Below are 24,885 nucleotides of genomic sequence, written 5' to 3' on the forward strand. Positions count from 1 at the left end.
ATTGCTAACAAGGCAAACCTCCCGTATGAAGACAGGCTGAGGAAGTTGGGGCTGTTCAGCCTGGAGAAGAGAAGGCTGCATGGAGACCTCATAGCAGCCTTCCAGTATCTGAAGGGGGCCTACAAGGATGCTGGAGAGGCACTCTTCACTAGGGACTGTAGTGATAGAGAAGGCGTAATGGGTTAAAACTTAAACAGGGGAAGTTTATATTGGATATAAGGGAGAAGCTCTTTACTGTAAGGGTGATGAGGCACTGGAATGGGTTGCCCAGGGAAGTTGTGAATGCTTCATTGCTGGCAGTGTTCAAGGCCAGGTTGGAGGGAGCCTTGGGTGTCATGGTTTAGTGTGAGGTGTCCCTGCCCATGGCAGGGGGGTTGGAACTAGATGATCTTAAGGTCCTCTCCAACCCTAACTATTCTATGATTCTATGAAATACAGCCTATACAGTAGTCTACAGAATGATGAGGGTATTACATCAGGTAAACAACTTAAGATGCAGGACACCTTTTTAAGAGATGTAAGCATAAAGACAAGGCTATTTGGTTGCTTTAGCTTCAGGCATTAAAGTTGTTTATTTCAATAGCTGTCAGGTTTATACTGTGAATTTTTACTTTCAAACTTAATATAGGAGTCACTTAAAAAAGGAGAACAGTAACTTTGAGCATACTAGAAGTGAGAAGGTTGTGCTGCGTTTAGAAAAATGCAGTAACAGAAGAAAACTTTTCTTCCGAATTGAGTTTTAAAATATTAACTTCTAGTAATATTAAAATATAAACTTCAACAAAACTCTTTGTGTTGTGTTTGCAAAGCACTATTTAATTAAAGAAACTACAAGAAACAAATCTCTTTAGTGAGCAGAAATACAGTTGAAGATTTAAATTTACTGTAGCAAGCAAAGTTATGATTAACAGCCGATGTACAGCCTTATATGACCTGCTTCAACTACATAATGGTACGTTAAGGCAGCAAATATATCTGTGTACTCTAATATCATACCAGCAACTTCTTACATTTCAATGAACTCAAGTCCCCCTATGTTTGCCAATTTCTGGAAGTGTATTAATACCACCAGATGGCACCAGTGCCCCAACTTCAATAAAACAGTTAATAAAAAGGACACATACCCAAACAGAAAAAGAAATTAAAAACAACCTTTACATATTTGTTGTCTCCATTTTTATAAAGCAAAGATCTACTGAGTACAAACATAAAGTTAATTCGAATCAGTATACACTGATTTTGACACTACTATGAAACCAGCACTACCCTCAGAAGAGATAGCAGCATGTTTCCTGCTATATTTATTCAGCAGGGTTTGTTATTTTAAGTTTACCTTCTATGGACTAGAATACTGCATTTCAGTTCTCTGCCCATTTCATTGGTGCACTCAGCAATCTGCAGAGATCACATCACACACGAAGTAACTGACAGGTCAGGTTTCTCCAGTTCCAGTTGAAATTAAGGAATTATTTTTTTATCATCTCAGGAAAAATAGGGGTGACCTGCAATACTAATTTTCCTGGGAATTTGCCTCACTGTTACATGGCTAAAAGACTAAATTGATATGCAACTGATCCCAAAGACAGATTTTATATCGTTTAGTATTACTTACAGAATTGAGAGCCATATTCTATTACAGTACACTTGCAGGCAAAGCCATTTGTCTTCCAGCCTACTTGTGGTACTTTTTCTTTTCCTCTGCAAAGTTTCAGCAGTGATGATCAATCTCTCCACCAGTGAAAACTGTAGCGAATGGCAGAGCACTGAAGGAAAAATCAGGCTGCACACGGCAGCTGAGAAGAAGCAATGCTGCAGCAGCTCCAAGCCCACAGATACAACTAGAAGTGAGGCTGAGCACATATGCCCAGCAGGTGAAGACAACATGCATACACACCACAGCTAGTGACAACAGATCAACCAAGACAGAGACACAGTACACTTATGAATACAAACAGCACCAACAGCCTCACCCTGCTCCCCCTCTCTGCCCTACAAAAGGGAAATACTTAAACAGAGGGCACAGAACACAGGATGGATCCACACCAAGAACAATTCTTCCAAGAAGGTATTCCTCAGCTGGCCAACAAGCAAGCATTATTTTCTCTGTACCAGTCCTATCAAAGTAGGGCATTCCACTGCATGCTCAGAAATAGTCCTCTCTCTTTAGTTTCTCACAGCAATGACTGCATGGCATATTAAATGCCAAACCAGAGTAAACTGCTTACAGATACATACTTCAGTTGCAGTTCAGAAAATAAGAGAAACACCTATGCATGACAAAGTAGTGCAACTTCACTTTCATAAGCTCAGGTCTAAGATAGTGCAGATAATCCCTTAAGGAAATCCACCAGAAAATTTGCTAAATGAACGTTCTTGTGAAAATCCCTTAATATTTACAGTTTATCCCAACTGGGGAAAAAAAAAAAAGAATTAACACCAAAAAAAAAACACAAAAAAAAAAAAACAAACAAAACCCACAAAACATGATAGTCATCAGGCCTATATATCATCTATGTTTTGGGGTTTTTTTTAATCCAGTTGAAGCTAGACCAAAGACTATTTCCTTCATCATCCAAATCCAGAATAGTCTACCAAATCTACCTGACCATAGTGAGTATCCAAGGACTTTAGCTCAGCCATGGTATCTTTTACTCTGGGTATTGGAAGCTGAAAACATGTAGAAAGAATACAGCCTCTCAAAGTTTGTGTTATCTTAAAAATTGTACCTAAAGAGCCTTAATTTACAATCAAATCTAAAATAATAGCTGCCTTTACTGCTAGAAAGATTAGTTTAGCCCCCTAACCATTCCAATTACAAAGCACAAAGTGCACATAACTGTTCAGACTGGCTACCACTACCGGTGTTTCTTTTAGGGAAATGCTTGCCTTTCACAACTAAGTGTGGGTTAACAGCGCAATTCATATAATCAGCATTCTCCACTATTTTATTTTCTAGCCAACTACAACCCAACCTAAGGTCCTTCATGATCACTATTTCAAAATAGAAGTTAATTTCACTTAAGATCATAGAATCACAGAATCATTTAGGTTGGACAGGACATACCAGATCACAGAGTCCAACTGCAAACCTAACACTGCCAAGTCCAGCACTAAACAATGTCACAGCACCTCCACGGATAATGACTCAACCAGCCTGTCCCAGTGTTTGACGACCCTTCTGGTCAAGAACTGTTTTTCTAATAGCCAGTTTAAACCTCCCCTGGCATATCTTGAGGCCATTTCCTCTTGTCTTATTGCTAGACATGAGGAGGGACCAAGACTCACCTCTCTACAACTCCTTTCAAGTAGTTGTAGAGCGTGATAAGGTCTTCCTCAGCCTTCTGTTCTCCAAACTAAACCCCAAAGGCATTCCTGTAGCCATTACTCATAAGGCTTAATCTTCAGACCCTTCATTAGCTTTGTTGCTCTTCTCTGGAATTACTCCAGCAGCTCAATGTCTTTCTTGTAGTGAGTGGCCCAGAACTGAACACAGGATTTGAGGTGCAGCCTCACCAGTGCAGAGTACAGAGATATTATCAATACCTTGGTCCTGCTGGTCACACTACTGCTGATACAGGCCAGGTTGCTGTTGGCCTTCTTGGCTGCAGGCGCAAGCTAGCTCATCTTCAGCAGCCATCAATCAGCACCCTCAGGTTCTATTTGCCAGAGCAGCTTTTCAGATACTCTTCCCCAAGCCTGTAGCGCTGCATGGGGTGGCTGTGACCAAACTGCAGGACCCAGAGCTGAGCCTTGTTTAACCTCATCCAATTGGTCTCAGCCTACTGATCCAGGCTGTCCAGATCCCTCTGTAGAATCTTTTCACTCTCAAGCAGATCAACATTCCTGCCCAACTTGGTGTCATCTGCAAGCTGACTGAGGGTGCATTCGATTCCCTCATCCAGATCACTGATAATGATACTAAGTAGAACTGGACCCAGTACTGAGCCCTGGGGAACACCACATACGACTGGTGCCACCAGCTGGATTTAACTCCATTCATCACCACTCTCAGGGCTCAGCCATCCAGCCTCTTTTTTTTACCCAGTGCAGAGTCCACCTGGCCAAGCCATGAGCAGCCAGTTTCTCCACAAGAATGCTGTGGCAACAGGCATCAACAGCTTTATTAAAGTCCAGGTCCCTCATCCACTAAGTGGGTCATCTTGTCATAGGATTGACATCAAGGTAGTCAATCAAGATAAAAACTAGGATATTACAAGGCCCTCCTAGAGCAAGTAAGCATCAACAACTAGTTTGTTTTTATATGTTCTCATGCTTTGGCAGTTTTAGGATGAGGGGTTGAAGTACTGAGACCTGAAAAATAGGCCCTGAACTAAACTGACCTCTAGATGAACCCCACAACCCAGCAATGTATATATCTAATAGGCATAGCATTAATCCCATATGCAATGTATTACCTATTTCAGTACAAATTTGCCAATCTATGAAAGCTGTGCTGTAATGCTCACTGTGTAATAGTAACCAGCAGAATGATCCTTCTTTATTTAGAGACACATTGCAAGGCCAAGAAATCAGGCATCTGGTCTTGTTCAGAAAATAGATACTCCCTTGTTGGGAAATACATGATCAAATCTAAAATAAGAGATACTCCCTTGATGAGAAATATGTGATCAAAGCTAAAATAGATGGAGATACTCCCTTGGGCTCCTCCTTAAACCCTGGCCAGGGAGAGTGACACCAGATGTTTCCACACCTGAAGTTTTGCCAATGTTTATTTAACTAAACATTTTTCTCTCTGAAATATTCCCCAAGTCTTAGTCTATTTGTTTTAAGCATGGTTTTGAAGAACTAGCAAAAAAAGAACAACAAAGAAAAACCCACCTTATTTCATGGACAGCAAGTAAAACCTCTTCAAGAAAGGCATCTAAAATTTTTTAATTAATACAAGAGTATTGCTATCCCTACAAAAATATTAGAGAACATAATAATAATAATAAAAACCCACACAAAACCATTGATCCCAGTTTTAAACTATGTGATGGTAACTAGAAGGTAGAAGGGTTGTTTGAGGGTTTTTTTGTGGAGGTTTTTCTTTGGTTTTAAATCTCTCATCTGGGTTCCCTAACTAGACAAATGAGTGAGGTATCTTTTCTCTCTCTCTCCCTGCAACCACCTGGCAACTAAAACAAGCACTTCTTGAATACTTCTGTAGAGAAAATGCCTGTACATAGTAAGTAAAACTCTATCTTCAATATTACTCCCCAGGTGACTGCTCCAGGGATGGGTTTTACACTAGTCAGATTTTCAAGTCATCAATTCCTACTATTCACTAGTCAGTACACATTACTCAAGTTTTTATTATTCATGTTCAAAAGTCAAAAAGTAATACCTGACTAGACAAGTCAAACAACATGTGAATAAAGTGATATTTAGCAAACTTACTTGAAATAAAAGTCTGTCATGTTATTTTAGAGAATGCAGATCATGATTAATGGTAACATCAGCCATCAGGTAATAAAACCAAGAAGAAATTCTAGTATCACATAACTTCCACGAAAACATTGTCTAAAAATGGCCATGTACTACCCACTTCTTTTATCTGTTATGCTCAGGAGTACTTTGGTCTTTTTTGAGGAGACTTGACCAACAGGTTAAATAGAAACTACTTTGGGTGTAGTCACACCATTACTAACAGTTGCACTAGCGTAGCTTAAGAAACATCCACCCCAAAGCAAAACATACTCACTTTTACATGGGTCTAATTCATTTCAATGAAAACTAAAAGACACCATTGTTAATAAATTACAAGTAAAAATGACACAAACGTTTGAGGTAAAGTAGAAGTAATAATCAGGACACAGCAGTATTAAATCTACCCATTTGCTCCTTATTCACCCCCACATACTTACCTTTTACGGCACAATGACAGACTGATCAGTATCATAGTTTTACATAAACACCTGTTTATGTCTATACAAAATCACCCTGCTGTAGGCTGTCAAAACAGCAAAGATGACAGTTCAAAATTTTACCTGCATATTATTAATGTAAGACATATGAGGAAGGAGAAATAGCAATGCAGTTGAAGACAACTGAGTGACTCAAAACTGGGACCTATGCCCCTTTACACAGATTTGGGCATCATTTTTCATCATTTCACTGTGAAAAGAAGAATGAGGAACATCAAACACCACCTCTTCCCAGCTTTTACAGGAATTAACTTTCTTAGAAATGTCACAAAATGTAAGTACTGTCAAAACATTAAATATATTTAAAAAACAAACATATATTTAAAAAATAAACAAACCAGAGGCACTGAATCTCACTTTGGCATCTAATCTTAAATAGCTCAGTTACTAGACACATGTTTAATACCAGGTGCCAGGCCTGGATATTAAGACATTTTAATGTAAGGTTTTATTTAATTTTTTTCTCTTATATTGCTTAGATTTGGAGTCTGTATTAAAGTCAATTCTATTAGACTCCTGAACAGTCAAACATCTATTACCTACTTGCTAAATTTTAGCTAAAAATGGTCACACAACTCATCTCCCAAAGTGTCTGCAGCCAAAGAGGTATACAAACACCCAAATTATGGTAGTTCTTTTCACCTGAAACAGGTGCTGATGACACTTTGGAAATCTAGTAAATAATTAATTGTTATTCCTGCAATAAAATCAACTAAATACGATAAATACCAGCTTGTCACTAAAAAAAAAAAAAAAAAAAAAGAGAAAGATTAAAGAGTTGTAATATCCAGTATTTTACTTTGGTTTAAAAACTCACCTACATCTTTGTCTACCCCTTAGCATAACGGAACACTGCAAAGGAGGTGGACATCATCCCTGCATTGAATCTGTTTCATTTTCAGTAAATGTTGAGTTTTATTAGATTGATAATAAAGCTGAATTCAGAGTCACCATGACTTAGTAATATAAAATCCCCCATTTTCAGTGCCTTCCATCCAAACATGTGAAAGCACAAGTTTCAAACATTAGTACTGCAGCCATAAGCAGATATATATTAACCCAAAATCTGTCATGGGTCAATTTCAATAGCCACAGTCTGCTGTCAGTACAATTTTGTAAGCTGCTGGTGAAACACCTTCTGAAATAATGTCCAATTCTAGTTGAATACATTAAGGAAAAATGTATTCACTAAGGCATGAAACTGGACCAAGTACCAGGAAAGGTTATCACAATTAAGAGAACATGAAGCATGAATGAAAAAACCTTCTGAGTTTCCTATATTCACCTATCACATACTGGTCCAAGAAGGCAGCATGAGTGCTACTTGTAAAACAAGGAGAAAGCTGAAAGTTAAAAATGTACAATGGAAAGAAAACATATGATTAAACCATCTAAGAGTTAAGTTCAGGGGGACTTCAGAAAAACGTTCCCAAATATCTGCAATAGCCTTATACTTCAGTTAACATAGGTAATCAGGAACCTTGTTTACTTACCTAGAAATGGCGGGATATAGTGGAGATATAAGCAAACTAAATGATCCAAACTACTTTTCAGGCTTTTACTGCTTCTCCAAGATGGAGACCCTGATACAGCAAGGTGTTCTGCTAACAGGCAGGCTACGCCACAAAATGACCACATGCTAGCTGTATAATATGCACAGTTTATTAAACAAGGACACTAAAGTGAAGAAGCACACTAAAGCAAACACGCACACTAACATGAATAAGGAATATATATCTCTATAGTAAATAAGTACAATAAAGCAAATCATATATATATATATATATATGCATGTAAAATATGGAGGAAAACTAGAAATGCATCAAATCATTACTGCATAGAGAGAACTGAGATTAAGAAGAAATACATCACCAGTCACCAGTGGATCATTATCCAGGCCCGCACTTCAAGCTGGGAAGCCCCCCTGCAGCCAATGCCCAGAGTCTCAGGCAACTGGGAGAGCCCCTGTGCTGTGTGTCCACCCAGAGGTGAGGCTTCAGATTCAACCACAAGAGGGTCCTGCTTTCATGCCCTTTAAAAACAGCAAAAAACAAACAAACAAAAAAAAAAAACAATCAGCTTTATGTCAGATCTTTAATTGTTTACTCATAGGGCCATGCAGTTTCTCATGATCTCTCTGTTCTTCATGTGGAGAGCGTTGGGCAGGTGCCCTTGTGAGGGCAAGTATGAAGGTCACAGAACAGCTGCATACCTATGTTTTCCTGCCTCTTTCTGATAAACAGTAATGATGAACATAAACATATATACTCTACTGAATCACTCTGACAAAAACCATACTTTGTTATGTCTCAGTCATGAGAGAGAATCAAGCCTCAGCTGGGTTCCCATCCACTGCATTAGGTCACAGCAAACTCAGGTAGAGGAGAATAAATACATGGTTTTCCTTCTTAGTATGTCAAGTGCAGATCAATAAACACATACCATGTCGTACCTTCAACTCTACAATTTGCAGTGTATCCGTTATTAATCCCCTCTTGCAAAGACTACCTTTAACCTATTCAAATCTTTCTTGTAGAAGCCCATTATGGAGCTCTGTTGCAGGAATATATATAAGGAATGAAAATGAAAGGACATTTAAAATGCACAACTGGGAATTCAAAGGAGCACAGAAATTAAGCTCCTTGCTTTTTATCAAACTGAAGACAGACTTTGGCACTAGCTGCCTTCAGCTCTGAAGGTGAAAGCAAACACAGCACAAAGAAATGCAAGACCAAGATTCTCCAGACTTCAAGCAATGATTATTGAAAATTGCCTTATATGAACATGCCTAAAGCATCAATACTGAATCAGAGCTGACATTTCAGAAGGATCTGTTAAGGAAAAGGATGAATAAGAGTAAAAAGAGAATGGCAGATCTTTAAAGTAGGGAAAATGTATAGACACACTAAATGCAACCTGGCCTACTTACTTCATTGCTTTCCACCTACCATCCTAACTGTCAGCCCCAGTGTGTTATTCCCCATATCTTTCCTCCTCCACTTTTTGCACTGCCTCAACTCTTCTTGTAGAGTCAGTCAAGGAATAAATATGTATTACATCCACCCAAGACACACTAGCAAGTGTAATTATGGAAGAGATCACATTCTCATAATTCAGCAAAGGAAGCTTTTCAAGTGGCAACAGATGGCAGGCATCTCTTACAAGAAATAAAACATGATCAGGAACATAAAAGAATACATGATATGAGAATTTTTTAATAGAGACTTTGTTTTCTTTCAATTAGTGTGTTAACTTAAGCTACCCTAAATGTGGTTATAGTGATCTACTTAAGCTTATAGATTTCAAGACAAATTTCATTGTATTATGATGTGTTACCTTAAAATCAATACTCAGAAGTCATCTGAACTAACCCAAAAGACTGCTACTATGTTACAAAAGAGTGGGGGAAAGTAAAATATAAAAAGAGCTAAGGAGTTGACCATTGGCTAAAGCCATCAACCTACACAAAGAAACATTAATTAAAAAAATCATGCATTCATGTAATTACCAAAAAGTATAAAAACCACAATATTAATCTTCCATTTTCTGTCTTCTTTCTGATGAAGAATCACTAATTTACCTACATTCAAATTTCTCTTTACATCCTATTTCCTGTTTTCAGTGCTGAGGGTGCAAGATAATTTCTGATCAACACATATAAAATGTGCATAAAACTGGGAAGAGGTATTAAAGTGTCAGCCCTCTGAAAGTCTTTAAAAAGACTATAAAAACATAGCATTATCTCAAGAGTAACCTTCATTTCATTAACAAATACCAACCTTCTCTAACCAAATACAACCTTCTCTAAATAAAATCCGGCTCATTATCAGAAATCAAAATCACTGCCAGCAGCAGAAGGCTTTTGAAAACAAGGCTATTCTTAACCTGAGTACTATCCCAGATTAAGACTTTATAAAATGTTATAGACACATTTGTCATACACTGGAAAAACATGTTCCAACATCCTCTATGTTAAGAATTTAGGGACAAAACTACAAGCTATTAAAAAGGCACTTTGTTCCAATTCAGTACACAGAGATAAAATAGAAATTAAGGGATCCTTGACTTCGTGTAATTAAAAGACAGTCCAAATCAGCCTTGAATCCCATGAAGAACAGTGTCCTTTAAAAACAAAACTTTAGTGAGATTCTGCTATCTGCACCCACATCACTCTTTTAATCTTTACTATGATACACTTCAGAAAAAGTGATTTAGGACTTAAACACAGCTGGAAGAGATTGTAATCCTCATAACTACGCCCTCTGCAGAGCATCATTTTTTTGAATGTTTAATATCCATACACTTCAGAAAAAGTGATTTAGAACCTAAACACAGCTGAAACAGATTGTAATCTCATTACTACGCCCTCTGCAGAACAGATGAGCAACTCAAAATACCAAGTGACTTCCAGTTGTCATTTGAACTGATGGTGTACATCTGCACCGACTGCTCTGATTCCAACCAAGATAACAAAGGCTTTAAATGTTTACCATGGAGAAATAAGAAGCCTTATGGACCCATCCCATTAACTCCTAAAAAACTTCCATTGTTGAATAACCCTAATCTTACAATGAAAATATCTGGTTACATAAAATGCTCCATGCGATTACACAACCCCGGAAACCAACCACTTACAAAAAGACAATGAAAAGGAGTTTCCCTAGTAAGTAACTGTATGATAACCTGAGTACTAGGATTTTTATATCTTTCATCCATTTATATCTTTTATCTGAAGCAGTTATGTATCTCTATATATAGAATTTCCCCATACTCATGCAAATATTGCCTATTTTTGAAAAAGAGAGGATAAAGAATCCTCGTGTGGGAACCAGAGACAATTCCTTTTGATATTTAGTAAACAGCCTCTAAAAATACAGATTTTCAGTCACCTCACTCCACTTCTTGGTCCAGATACACTGGCAGCCCAGTAAAGCAGCAGCTGTCAAAACGGAAATCTGTATTGAGAAGCCAAAAGCTACCGGGAGGTAAGAACTAAGAAGGTGCTACAATTCAGATCAATGCAGATTTTATCAGCAATCACTCTTCTTTTTAACATCCCCATGTAGTTTAAACCCAAATAACAGCACTTGATGGTTAATTAATCCAAACAAAACTTTAAAACGATCTGAAAAAATTACCTTGTCTTTGGTTAAAAAAATCTCAGTGATAAAAGCTTTTAACTTCACTGAACTGCCCAATAATTGCCTCTACTGCTAAGACAGAAGATGAGCAAATGCTCCCAGTATTGCCCCATACCTTGCAAATGGTTAGTAGGTACTCTGTACTCTTCCTGGATTCAAGTATACACATAGTAACTTTGATCAATTTATCTACCCATTAACCATACAATTCATAAGCCTTGGAAAAATCTTTCTTCTTTTGTTCTGGAAATCCCAGGAGGACTTTAACGTGCACTCTGCTCACGCTTTATTGTTCTAACATTCAGCTATTTCAGACATAAATTGAAGCAAGATAAAACACAGTTGCTTAGTCTCCTTGGAACTCTTGCTGATACAGCCTTCTTCAGACACAGTCCTAGCCTTTCAATTGACTGCAAATGTGAAAACAAACCTGACAGTTACCATTATTTAGTTAGTATTGAAGTATACAGTAAGACTTTAATCGATAGTGATATCTACCAAAAACTGTTCACTCCTCTGTATCTTCCAGTACCAGACTGCCTCAATTCCTATCCTGAGGTTTTGATTCTTCAGTTTTGAAAATATTTTCCCTCTTTTTTTTCCCCTCTCTCAAAACTAGTATGATCGCTAAGGTGAAACACTGAAGAAGGAACCCAAGAATGCAATAAAAAAAAGCAGGACCATCTGAGCTGGGACTTGCAGGTATTAAAACAGAGCAAAGAGCCAGAGGCTTGTATGTGTAACTTCCAGAGACTGCAAAATTTCTCCTTGTTAATAACATGGTAGAATGTGCTATTAAAAGCTTCCTTTTTATTAAAAAGGAGACGTATGAAACATTTCAATATATATCAACCCATTAACAGCTGGAATAAAGCTGCACTTGTCAATCCCTGCCAGCAGGAAAAATACTCATTATCTCTGAAGTTTACTCCAATAGCTTGTAATTCTTTGTCAATATACCTGCAAAAGGCTGGATTCGTCACCCCAAAATTTTCTGCTTTATTTCACTAGTGGGGCATATTTTTTCACGTAGCCAAGCAGTCTCCTCTCATTACAAACGTTGCACTTTGTTCAATATAAAGGACTTTCCACTGCTAGCCATTGTGAACTTAAGAGAAATAGTTAGCTTTTTCACTGTTATAAATCCAACTGATTTTAAAAATGAAAATTGTATGGTTTTTAAGCATTGCATCAATTTTAGACACAACTGCTATTTTTATAGCAGACAGTACTCTGCAAGTACTTGTTTAGAGGATTCTAAGTACAATGAGCATAAACAGTAGAGAACTTTGTCTTTCCTATGCAAGGCATAAAGCAACGTCTTTTAACTAGATGTTACTGCCAATGAAATAGAATCTGTTTTCACAGTGACCATTTTCAAAGTTTTTGTCGTGGTTTAAACGCAGCTGGTAACTCAGAACCATGCAGCCGTTTACCCAGCCTCTCCCTTTCATCCCTCTCTGGGCAGTGTAGGGAGGAAAATCAAAAAAATGTAAATCCCACGGGTTGAGATAAGAACTAAAGTACAATACAAAACTACTACTAAAAATGATAATAATAATGATAAGAAAATATCAATGGGAGAGAATATAAAACTAAAAAAAGAAAAAGAAAAAAATAACAAAAAAAATAAACACATCAGTTGATGTACAATACAGCTGCTCACCATGCACTAACCTAGCCAGACCCTAGCAGCGATCAGTCCCTTCTGGGTAACTACCCCCAGTTTATATACCGGTCACGATGTGCTATGGTATGGAATACCCTTTTCACTACTTTGGGTCAGGTGTTCTGTCTCTGCTTCCTCCTGGCTTCTTGCGCCCCTCCTCACTGCCAGAGCATGAGAGACTGGAAAGTCCTTGATCAGAGGAAGCATTACTTCTGAACAATTAAAACATCAGCGTGTTATCAGCACTGTTTTCACACTGAAGCCAAAACACAACACTGCACCAGATACTAGGAAGGAGGAAAAAATAACTGTTACAGCTGAAACCAGGGCAGTTTTATGGGAAACACCTGTTGCAACAACTCATCATTGCTTTAAGACCTCAATTACAACAGAAGAACAGAGAGTGAGATCCTCAGATTACCTGCACTGGCACCATTTATGATGAAGTGTGAGCAATACCAAATAGCACTGCAAAGCAGGGCTAGTTTTCTTGACACGTCCCCATTAATTTTTTTTATTTCCACCACTGCTCAGCATAATGTGAAGAAGCTGCAGGTGCCAAAACAAGTTGCTAAGTCTAGTATACCTGCACCTTGAGGTCCACTACTTTAATCAAGGACTCAGATAACAGCTTATGCCAGTGTAGTTCTGGCCTACTGATTGCTAATTTGCAATTCTCATTCTGCTGTGCACATCTGCTCCTTTCCTTGAACAAACACACCAGCCTAAGCACACACTCAACCCATTCAAAGAGACAATTCAGTCCAAAACTAAGCTGAGATACAACTATACATCTGCCCAAAAGCTCCAAAGTACAGAAAACCTCATCAGGTGATAAACACCACATCAGTATACTTTTACTTTTTTCTGATAAAACTGACTGTACAAGTCAAGAGAACCTAGACAAATTCAACACCATTTTATGTGCAAAAGGCTTGATTATTTTTCATAACAGGCACACAATAATCCTAATATTTGGAGACAACAGAGTAACATATGACTCTTCTGTTATGAGGACTTGTAATTTTGTTCATTAAAGGTATCTTGGACTCTGTCAAGTAAACTAGTAAAACATGTTAGTCCTAGGCTGACCAGACCAAAACCAAGTTTCAACTTTTCAGTGAGACATGAATTGTCATTTCCACTTCTTTGCTGAGTAGAATCTTTAGCATAAATGAAATATTAGGAATTTAAGTATTTTTAAAACAAAATTAATCTTTAGTTCAGTATGCTTATGACAGTAGAAACTAGTATCTGAAACACCGAATTCTATCTTTTCAGATATCTTTTAGGGAGAAATCTACAGTACTTCACATATCAATTTCAAGTTTAGTGCCTCAGTTTTAGTTTTAATGCCTTACACAGTAAAGATGCTATGAAAAACTATTTTGATCACAACAGTAACATAGAACTTTTCAAATCCTACCATGGAGCTCCTAGCCCAAATTATATGTCACCTAACTTTAAGCCAAACTATACTTATTTGTTTGCTGTCTTCCTCTCTCCCTCCCCTTCCACCAGTAACAGCCACACTAACATACCAGGAGAAAATCATCACTTATTAGAGAGGGTACAGTTGTCATGAAGCAGCATCAGCTCCTATGCTAGCAGACCCTTCTTTAGTGTTAGCACTACAGGCCTCATGCAGCATACATATTTCTCACGTTAAGTCTTCAATTCAAGTATCATCCATTATACGTGAAACCTCCCTTCAGAGACAGCAGACAGCCAGAGAGAATGCTGAAGGCCCAAAAGGCATTTCATCAACCTTAACAGAGCAGCTGAACTGCAAAGACGCTGTGAATCTCTCTCTATTCCACAACTGTGCAAAAAAAAACCCTCAGGACCTTTTCCCTCTGCAGAATCACAAGCAATGAACAAGCACTTGTCAATCCTTTACAGGCACACCGGAAAACCAGCAACCTGGACAAACAAGTGCACACAACTCTGCTTTTCTCTTGTTTTCCCCCACACTCAAACTGACTGACTGACTGAGAAACTGGCTTCATTATAAACAGCACTTACAATGAAGACTGCCATTAGAGTGACCAAAGCATGTATGCCTCTTGTAGAACAATGAATAGCTGAGAAGTATTAGGAAAGAAATGGCAATGTTCAACAGGTAATAACAGATAATGAAAAACAGTATTCTGAACAAAGCAAGAAGAAAAAAAGTTAATCTCCTAGAAAAGAGACAAACACCAAAATGTAATCTAATTTACTGTGTGAGGTTTTTTTAATTCTTTCCTATTTATAATGAAATAGATCATAAAGACAGGGGGAGGGGGAAGAAGGGAGAAAGGAAAGTCTGCATTCATGCAGTAAGATCAAAAAACATTTCTCCAACTCAGTAAGTCTAGGTTTTTGAGCTCTTGGCTTATTTTGACATGCTGACCATACCAACCTTACCATACTAAAACAGAAAAGAGGCAGCCCAAAGCTACTGATAGTCTAACCCAGTCATTTTAACAGTTTTATATCTTGGAGGGGAGGGAAAGGGGGGGGGGGGAAGACAGTGCTGAAGAACTGAAGCAACTGTCCATTTCCAACCCAGCCCCATTGCAAAAAATTAAAAAATGCTCAAACTTTCCAGTGCAAAAAGGTTCACAGCATTCTCAACAAAGTAAAAGTGACTGAAAGCTTACACTTGTGGAATTATGCCTTTTAAACTCTCACATGCCATTTATTTTCATTTCCTCCTCATCATTAGACCTAGTGTTCTGCATGCATGTAGGAAGGAAGGGAAGAAGTTAAATTCTAACGATATGAAAACTTGACACTTCACAGAAAAGGCATCTGCAATTATGAAACCCTTTCTTTGCTTAGTTGTTTGGCTTTGTTTAGTTGTTGGTTTGGGGTTTTTTTGTCCAGATTCTTTGGGGATTTTCTGAGGTTTCACTGGCCATGTCACAGCAAGAAAACATTTCCAAAATGTAACTGTTAAAGACATTTTTTCACTGCATAATCTAATAATATGTCACAGTTCAAGAAAAACTCACATAACATATGGAATATTATTCAATGTAAACTGCCGATCAAAGTCATTACTAACAGGTAGTTTTACAAACTCTAGCCAAAAATACCATTACGGTATCACCATCTTGTCCATCAATCCTAACACTGCAACATGACACTGGTTTAAAGAACAAGGAGGACTCCAGACAGAAAAATCTATTGGAAACCAATAGCATGAGAGGATTCAGCCCTTATAAAACTGAATTCTTCACTGTGACCCAATCACGGCTGTGACATTTAACTTGACTATTGCCATTCTATTTAAAATGGAGAAAATCTCCTCAGCTGTAAGGAGGAGCTGAAAGGTCTCTATTATTAAAGCAACAAAATAATCTCACTTGTTTCTTACAAGTTTCACTTGTGTAAGGTCTTTGACAGCCTTATTTCTGCTGGTTTAGAAATTACAGGCTGCAACTGACCCCCCCCCCACCCCCCCCCCCCCCCCCCCCCCCCCCCCCCCCCCCCCCCCCCCCCCGTTGGAGAAGGCACATTGAAGCAAAATATCCTTTACATATCAGGTGCTTATTTTAACAGCATCGAATATTTGCACAAACCACTGATGACCGCAGCTTTATGCCAGTACAGTCTCAGTGTAGAAGACCAGGAGGAAACTCTTCAGGAAAAAGGCAGGTGGAATGAAAGCTAGGTCAACAAACTTGCCCGTCAGCCATAACCCTCAAGTGCTGTTATTAGAGCATATATTAGTAAGATCCTCCCAAATGATAGTCTATATTTCCCTTCGTTTGCTCAGAAGATTTTTAATTTAATAAGGAGTAAACATGAAAATATCTTCTAAATTCCCAAATACCAAAATCTTAACCAAATCTCCGAATAAGTGATTGCCAGTTTTTCTTCGTACAACTTAGTTAGTACTTGCTACAGCACTAACAAGCCACATATTCCAGCTGGTTTTCCTTTCCAGCCCCGCATATAGTCATTTTGTCACATGCACAAGTCTGTCTCTAGAGTCAGAAGTATAGAACACACACCTCTGCACAGTACAGAAGCTAAAGTCGCTTCTATTTATTCGGTCACAATAAAGGTACTCTACAGCCTCTGGGATAGTTTAGCTCTAGTCCATAAACGAGCTCAAGACACGCTCTATGATTAGATCTTTGCACAAAACTCTTCAGAAGCCCTTAAAACCAGGCACAGATGTCAGCTTTTATAAGTAAGAGAAGATTGTCTTTAAAGAGAAGTTGACACAGAAAACCAGTAGTTGAACAGCTAGCTCTTTCCAACTTCAAGCAAACAAAGACAGCACTAATAGCTAGATGAAACAAAGTAACAGACAATAAAAATGTTTGGTTTTTTTTAAGAAACATCTTTGTGGAAAACTAGTATGAAAGCAGACAAGTAACTACCTCATGGTTTTTATGCTGTGAGGAGTCTGGCATTCACAACAGCATTTCACATGCACATAGTGATTCTGTGATCTACTGCAGAACCTTTCTAATCCACACCAGATCAGAAATTAGCAAATTACAAAGAAAGCTTTGGTGAGACAACTACAAGCTAAAGCTTTTCATATCAATCTTTAATTCCTTCTATATGAGAAGGTATCCATCATTAAAAACATCACTGAACTTACAGAATTATCACAGAATTGATAATCAGCATTCAAAGAGGTGGCAGCTACCAATAGAACTCTTCAGCTACACATTGATTCAAAGCATTCAGTAACTGTAGGAAGAAATCACTCTCTGAAAAGGTTCAGTCTATACAGGGTCAGACAGTCTGCGCAAGAAATAAGTAAGTAAATAAATAAACAGTACCTTTACTATGTCTCATAATAATTGTATTCCAGGTATACCGTAAGTCTCCTCCCAAGAATTTTTAAAAGCAAAATCACTTTCATAGACCCTTATTTCTTCCTATAACAAATTTCAAAGACTAGATGGATGTGTGACATGTACAGTAAAAAGGGAAGAAACAGTCTGTCAGTGCAAGATGTTAACTACTGCAGCCTGCAAGAAGTATCTATATAGGCTTCAATTTGGTTCCTCTTTGCAGTTCACCAAGAATTGCTTTTGGAGACTGAACTGTCCCATAAGGGACAATCAAAATAATTTAAAAACATTAATAAAAATATACCAGTTGTTTAAATAGATGACATCTTCATGGACACTCTCTCCCTCCATTCTTTAGAACACAAATTAGTAAAATACAAGAAACACACATCATTAGAAGTTTGTGTGACAAGAACAAAGAAATCCTTTTGTCTCAGTATGTACCATGTGTAGATCTTTTCATACTTTTTCAAATGCTTATAATGTATTTTCCAGGGGAAAAGGTTTATTCCTTTGGTTTTGGATTAAAGCTGGGAAGAGAGCTGAAATTCTCCCCCCCACCCCCATTTGCATGCTAAAATTGTCAATGTCTGCAGAATGTGAAAATGTATGACTAACTCATAGAAAAGGTTATACTTATCATGGGAAGCAGTAAGTAGCTACAGAATCTCAAGGAGAAGAAAAAACAGCTCATTTTTCTCTTGTCTTCACTCTTCTAGTGAATATCTCTTACAGTAACATCAGATCTAAAAGGCTACAGAAGAGAAATCTGGAGTCTTTTTACTTATGCTTATACTCTGTATTTTCATATCTAAAGATAAAACAAATCTCCATGAAACCTTCCAATCACCTCCAGAAACTCCGTACAATGTCAACTCATGTTTGTGACTGGAAAATAAATGACATGACAGAGAGGTGGCCTTAGAAGTCTACCGAAAGTTCCACTAGCCAAGTCATCTGACCCATTTAGATTGGATATAAGGAAGAAGTTCTTTACTGTAAGGGTGGTGAGGCACTGGAATGGGTTGCCCAGGGAAGCTGTGAATGCTCCATCCCTGGCAGTGTTCAAGACTAGGTTGGAAAGAGCCTTGGGTGACATGGTTTAATGGGAGGTGTCCCTGCCCATGGCAGGGGCGTTGGAACTAGATAATCTTAAGGTTCTTTCCAACCGTAACTATTCTACGATTCTATTTGGTGAAGCAATGGAAGAGAAATTGAAATATGAGGACAGAATGTATTTTCCATTCCCAAAGACAAATAGCAAAAATTATAGAATCATAGAATGGTTTGGACTGGAAAGGACCTTAAGATCACCTAGTTCCAACCCCCTGCCACGGGCAGGAACACCTCACACTAGACCATATCACCCAAGGCCCTGTCCAGCCTGGCCTTGAACACTGCCAGAGATGGGCAGTGTTCTTCTTCTTTGGGCAACCTGTTCCAGTGCCTCACTACTCTCACAGTAAAGAGCTTCTTCCTTTTACCTAACCTGAATTTCCCCCGATTCAGTTTAAACCCATTTCCCTGATGAAGAGTCCCTCTCCATCATCCTTGTAGGCCCCCTTCAGATACTGGAAGGCTGCTATGAGGTCTCTATGCAGCCTTCTCTTCTCCAGGCTGAACAGCCCCAACTTTCTCAGCCTGTCTTCATAACTTACCGCAGCATGGCTTATATATCAAGTTAGTTCTACACTTATTTGTGTCCCATTGCACTGTTAATTTCAATAGAAAAATAAAATAGGACAGGGCAAAATACCTTTAGTGGAAAAAAAAAAAAATAAAATTAAACAAGCCAAGGCATTCTCCTGTCTGCATCTAACTCTTCATTCAAATTCAAGCCTCTTTTAGTCATAACATCATAACCAGACAACCCATGAGCTACATCATACTCAGATGATAATAATCTGAGTAATTATTTGCTGTGGTTTAAGCCCAGTGGACACTATTACAGTGCACAGCAAACATATTCTTGATAAACAATTTCTGGTGTTAGCACCTAAGATTATACCTAGAAAGTTGCATTAAAAATGACTGCAACTAATACAGAGATTTTTACACCTACATATTAATAAAATTAGACCTTCAAATGCCAACTTTCACTTAACACCATATGGATCAATATGCACAGACTGCTCCTGGTAACTTCTGTCAAATCTTGAAAGAATCTGACACGCAAGAAGGTGAACTGAAGAAAATTAGCTCCACTAGCTACCCAGAAGTCTTTTTGTCTGGTCCAGAATAAAGCATTTTATGAACATAAATATCTTTTCTGAAAATGTTACAGAATGGCCTAATCTTGTGAGAAGTATTTCTATCTCATTCTAGCCAGTCAAGAAACAGAAGTATAAGATTATTAGTATGCAAATAAAGTATTTGCTCTGGTGTCACCAAGCATAATGTTATTATTAACAAGGACAAATAAGTTACTGACACAGTATTTTCATACAGACTAAATTTTATATGTCACTGCAGAAATAGACACCCTTTGTAGCAACACACTTCAGAGTTTACAAGTACAGATTCAAGGCAAGATAATGACAATTTAGCAAGTCCAAACACATTATGAGAAGAGGGTTGGGAAGAAAGATGCATACATGGTTTTTCCTGGGAAAAAAATACAAAAATTAGGCATCTCTTTGCAATTTGCATGAGAGCAGTATAAGCATAAATCAAACAACTTTCTTTTACCAAGATTTTAACTAAACACCTGTGAATTCATCATAGTCTTATGGCAACCCAGTATAAAACGCGTGATCCTAAAGCTTGAATTGATTTAAGCTGCGAGGCAATTTTGCAATCAGTCTTAGGAAACTGCTACAGGAAAAAGCAGTTTAGTTACTTATTTCATTCAACAAATAAATCCAAGCAACTGATCCTAAAAAAAATTCAGTAAAGCTTGAAAAACAGTAAACAACCAATTAGTATAATGCTAAAGCAAGAAAGACTGAGGGAATCACTGCAGCAGTGCAACTGGGAGGCTTTTATAAGTGCAGACAGAACTGACTAGGCAAACACTATACACTGGTTCAGGGTCCACACCTTGACAGGAAGGAATAATTCAATGATGGAAAGAAAAGCATTTCAAGCATTAAGCAGACTGATTTGATTACAGTGTGTTAGCACACCCTTAAAAGTGAGGAAATAATATTCAAAGCATCTCTAACATATACCAGTTTAACAAAAGTTAAAGTTTTAAATATAAATAATTTGTTTTAGAAACGGGCATTTTCAGCAGTGAGCATAATTATGTACTTAAGCAAGCACATTAAAAATTCCCTTACCTCTTGCCTAATTTGAATCCTCAAATCAACATCAAAGTCCCTGTGTCTAGAACACACTTCATATTTTAGGAAAAAAAAAAAATAAAAAAATCCACAGTTACTATCATAACGAAACAGTACGTAACACAATTATCTGAAACACAGGAGTTAATGTAAGATCCCAGACATTAGTCCCAAGACAAAACTTTAAATTCCAAATGCCTCTTGGTGCAAATAATTTTTTGGAAAAGTCACTATGAATGAATGATGCATGCCACTATGCTAAAAAAAAAAAAAAAAAAAATCTATTCCTCAAGTAAATTCTACTGATTGCCGCTGCTCAGTACAGTGAGTTTTGTTATAATAAGCATCTTGTTTAGTAAGTTAAAACAAATTTGGCCATGTCCTTCAACTAAGTAATCAACTGACCAATGGCTTCAGTATGCCAATCTGTGCACCCAAACTAATAGTTCAGACACAAGAAATGTCAATTATTCATAAATAAAGAATATATAAGTTAGCCAGCTGTACTGTACCTTTCAGCTTGTTCTCTCAGATGACAAACTAGAAAAAGCTGTACAGCACACCACATTACCTGGGGAAAAAAAAAAAAAAAACAAATCAGCAAACACTGCAATGGCAACGCTTATGGTTGCAAACGTTAATAAAATGTTCACATGCACACTGCAAGAGAAGACAGCAGAGATGACTCGTTCCAGCATAACATCACATATAATTCACACAGTTATATCCAGCAACATCACAATGATTATATAATAATCGACTAAAGATAGCATCATACACTGACTGACTGGTTATGTAGAGAGCGACAATTAAGTTCTTAACTAAAAGTAAAAAACTTGACAGGATGGCCATTTGCAAGTCACCAAATAACATGATACTCATTCTGGCAACCTGAAAAAATAGCTTTTCTATCTTAATTAAGCAAATACAGCACAGCACATTTTTGCCCACACACAAGACACACAGAGTGTTTCCTTCCCTAAATCAAAACGTGTTTGTACTGTTCACAAAGCAAAGATACCACATTTTTCCGCAATAAGGAGAGCCTCAATTTCAACCAAGAGGGATCCTTATTGCAGTCAAAACATGAGTCTTTTTAATGCAGAGATCTAAGTTTTTGTCAGTCACAAGGACTGTTAATATCAACCTAAATATATGTATGTAAGGATAATAATAAGTCTCCTTCTTGCCACTTTGCAGAGGTGGAAAATAATGGTAGAGCTAGCTTAAGGAAGTTCTTCCACTAGCAGCGAAACTACAAAAAAGCCTTGTTTTCTTCATACTTGCATATTTCTTTCTTGCAATCTTAACCAGCATTGTAGTAATGCCAACACACACACACACACCTTGATTACCTTCCATTCTCCCCACCACCTTTTCAACAATTTCCCCCACTGACTCTGTCAACTTATAACTGTGACTTGAAAAAGAGGCAGTCACAACTGAGAGCAGCCACTTGAACTCACCATACTTCATGTCATTCTCTCTACTTCTGAATGATTTGTACTACCCACTATTTTTGAATAATGCATGCTGTGTTTGACAAAGGAATAAAAAGACCCTGAAGTTTCTACATATAGTATGAAGTTTGTAGTGTAAAGTACTTTTTCTGATTAAGGTTAAAAAAAAATAAAGTAAGAAAAAACGGAAAACAGTATCATTGATCAACTCACTGGTGTTTTATTCTTTTCTACAGTGCTGGCTCTGCAACACCACTGCAAGACTCGAGGTCTCTGCAGTAGCAGACTCCAGTCAAACTTTCCATAGCAAATAAGGCTTTCAAACTCCCTAGTTCTCACCACACTGAGTATTTAATTTTCATAGTTTATTGATTTAAATACAGATGCACATATTCAATAAAATTCACCTGAGAAAGTATAATTCAGGTAAGAGCAGCAAGTTTTATCTTGGCTTTTTAGAGCAATTACAAAGCACGTACAGTGTGTCTTCAGCTAGCAATGAAAATGTTACGTATCACAATAGCAAAGATTACTTTTAATGCAGATTAACCCCTTTCTTTCTTCCTTCCTTTTACTGCATGTATGACTTCCACATACCAGGTAAACTTACAATCTAATACAGCAAGCTTGCATTTTAAGAAGGGGGGTGCAAGGAATACAGAACTATGTTTACGTCAAGCCAGAGCTCTGGATAAGCTAAAAAGATACGGACAGCTTCTGTCTGGCTTTTAACTTACTCTAATCAAACTGCCCTCAGCAGGTGTTCTCTACATTTCCTTTAAACATGACAGCACACCTAACATAGCAAACCAGTAGTTTCAACTACCATTAAATATCTTTATTAGCAATGAAAAAAAGATTAGACTTCAAACCACTAATCTCTCAGGACTGCCAACAGTCTTAAATCCATTGCACCTTCAAACACCTTTATCAATACAAACTTCCATTTAGCAACTTTACTTCCACATGTACACTAAGAGAACAACAGTTCCAAAAAAAAAAAAAAAAAAAGGAGAAATGTTTATTTTATAGCATACAAGACACTTTTTTTGTAATATATTATCTAAGACAGTAGCTGAGAAGTGAAACATTATCAGAGTTTCAAAATACCATGTCCTCACACATTTCATAGGCGGTATCTAGCTTAGAGCTTCAATGGAAATTCTGCTTCTACTTCTTACAGAGTTTCCTAGAGAGATCAGGAATTCAAGATGGAATTATTTTAGTCCTGGAAGATCACTACCTGACAAAAGCTAAAAAGGCCATCTAGATTACTCAATCATATGGGAAAAGGAAAATTGAACCTATTAAAGTAAATACGTAACTTTTGCTTTAGAAATGTTAAGAACTTTCTTGACAAGAAAGCTTAGCTGTATGGCAAATATAAAGTTTAGAGATCAACTTCTCTAAATCATGACAGTAATCAGGAGAATTAAGAGGAGGTTCGGCAGTTGCAGCAAGTAGAAGCTGTATTTTACAGTCTCTTAGTAGAACTTTTTCATAGCATCGTAATTAATTTCTGCCATTCTAGGCATTAGTATTAGGCTACCGTCGTTACAAACACAAAGTCAAGCTTAAAATCTAACAGATTGTCCTCAAAAAGTGGTTTATGAAATGCCTTTTTTTTTATTTCCTGTTGCAGTACCCCTGTGCATCTCTCCAGAAAACTGCCTGACCCTTTTCTAACGCGTTGTATATGATCTCACCAAGTAACTTCAGTTCTGCACAGGTTCATACTGTCTGAAAGAGACTGCAAAGTATCTAAAAGTACAACTTATACAAAGCTACTGGAAGAGTACAAGGCTTCTATTGGCACTCACATGGTTATCAATCAAAGAATTTTATGAACTGCAGAGCACCTTTATGAGACACATGATTAAGTATCACAGTTCAGATTCTCACTGGCCCTGCCACTAAAGGAATGAACATAAAATTTGTAAGTATCCCACCCAACAACCAATAATAATTTTTAAAAAGCACACTACCTAGTTCTAAAACGATTCCTAACAACTTATTTAGCATATGCCTAATTGTTCACGCTGCACAAGAGAAACTAATTTACAACAGAAAATACATACAAGGGATGCTCCTTAAACATAATGTTCACCTCAGGTGTGTTTTGGGGTTTTTTGTTTTTGTTTGTTTGATAGTTTGCTTGGACAACTCAAACCTTTTCATCCACAAACTGAATTCTTCTTTGAAACTCTGGAAGACAATTATGTAGGTTATTTTGAAAGATACCAAACAAACTATTTCCAGAAGAAAATTCCGGCGCATACTAAGATAATAAAACAGATTTCCTTGAACTGGTTTCCCAGAGACAGGAAATTACTAAACTGATTTGACACAAAGCATACAGAGACTGACAGCTTTTTAACAACTAAAGCCAAATAAACAAAAAAAAAAAAAAAAAAAAAAACAAAACAACAATAACAAAACAAACCCAAGACATGTGAAATGTGAAGCAACAGAAGAACATCCAAGTACTTCATAAACCGTAAGAATGAAATCTCCTGTAAGACTTACCAACTTCAGAACATGATAAGCTTTCCACACAGGGCACTGTGAAGCAATACCCAACAGACTAAAAGTGACCAAC

The 24,885-nt window shown here is 37.5% G+C and overlaps 1 protein-coding gene across 2 annotated transcripts in view; it reads right to left on the bottom strand.

The window, feature by feature from the left end:
- The window catches only part of PCGF3 (polycomb group ring finger 3), a 49,782-nt gene that overhangs the window by 23,651 nt on the left and 1,246 nt on the right, over positions 1-24,885 (bottom strand). For both annotated transcript variants that reach the window (XM_062629387.1, XM_062629388.1), the window contains exons 2-3: positions 21,339-21,397; positions 20,824-20,879 (exon numbers count right to left, since the gene is read on the bottom strand). The gene's annotated coding sequence lies outside the window, so the exon portion shown is untranslated. The remainder of the gene's footprint in view (positions 1-20,823; positions 20,880-21,338; positions 21,398-24,885) is intronic.

The sequence above is a fragment of the Pezoporus occidentalis genome, unplaced genomic scaffold (assembly GCF_034315485.1).
Source record: "Pezoporus occidentalis ecotype Australia unplaced genomic scaffold, CSIRO_AGI_Poc_V1 ctg334, whole genome shotgun sequence".
Lineage (NCBI taxonomy): Eukaryota > Metazoa > Chordata > Aves > Psittaciformes > Psittacidae > Pezoporus > Pezoporus occidentalis.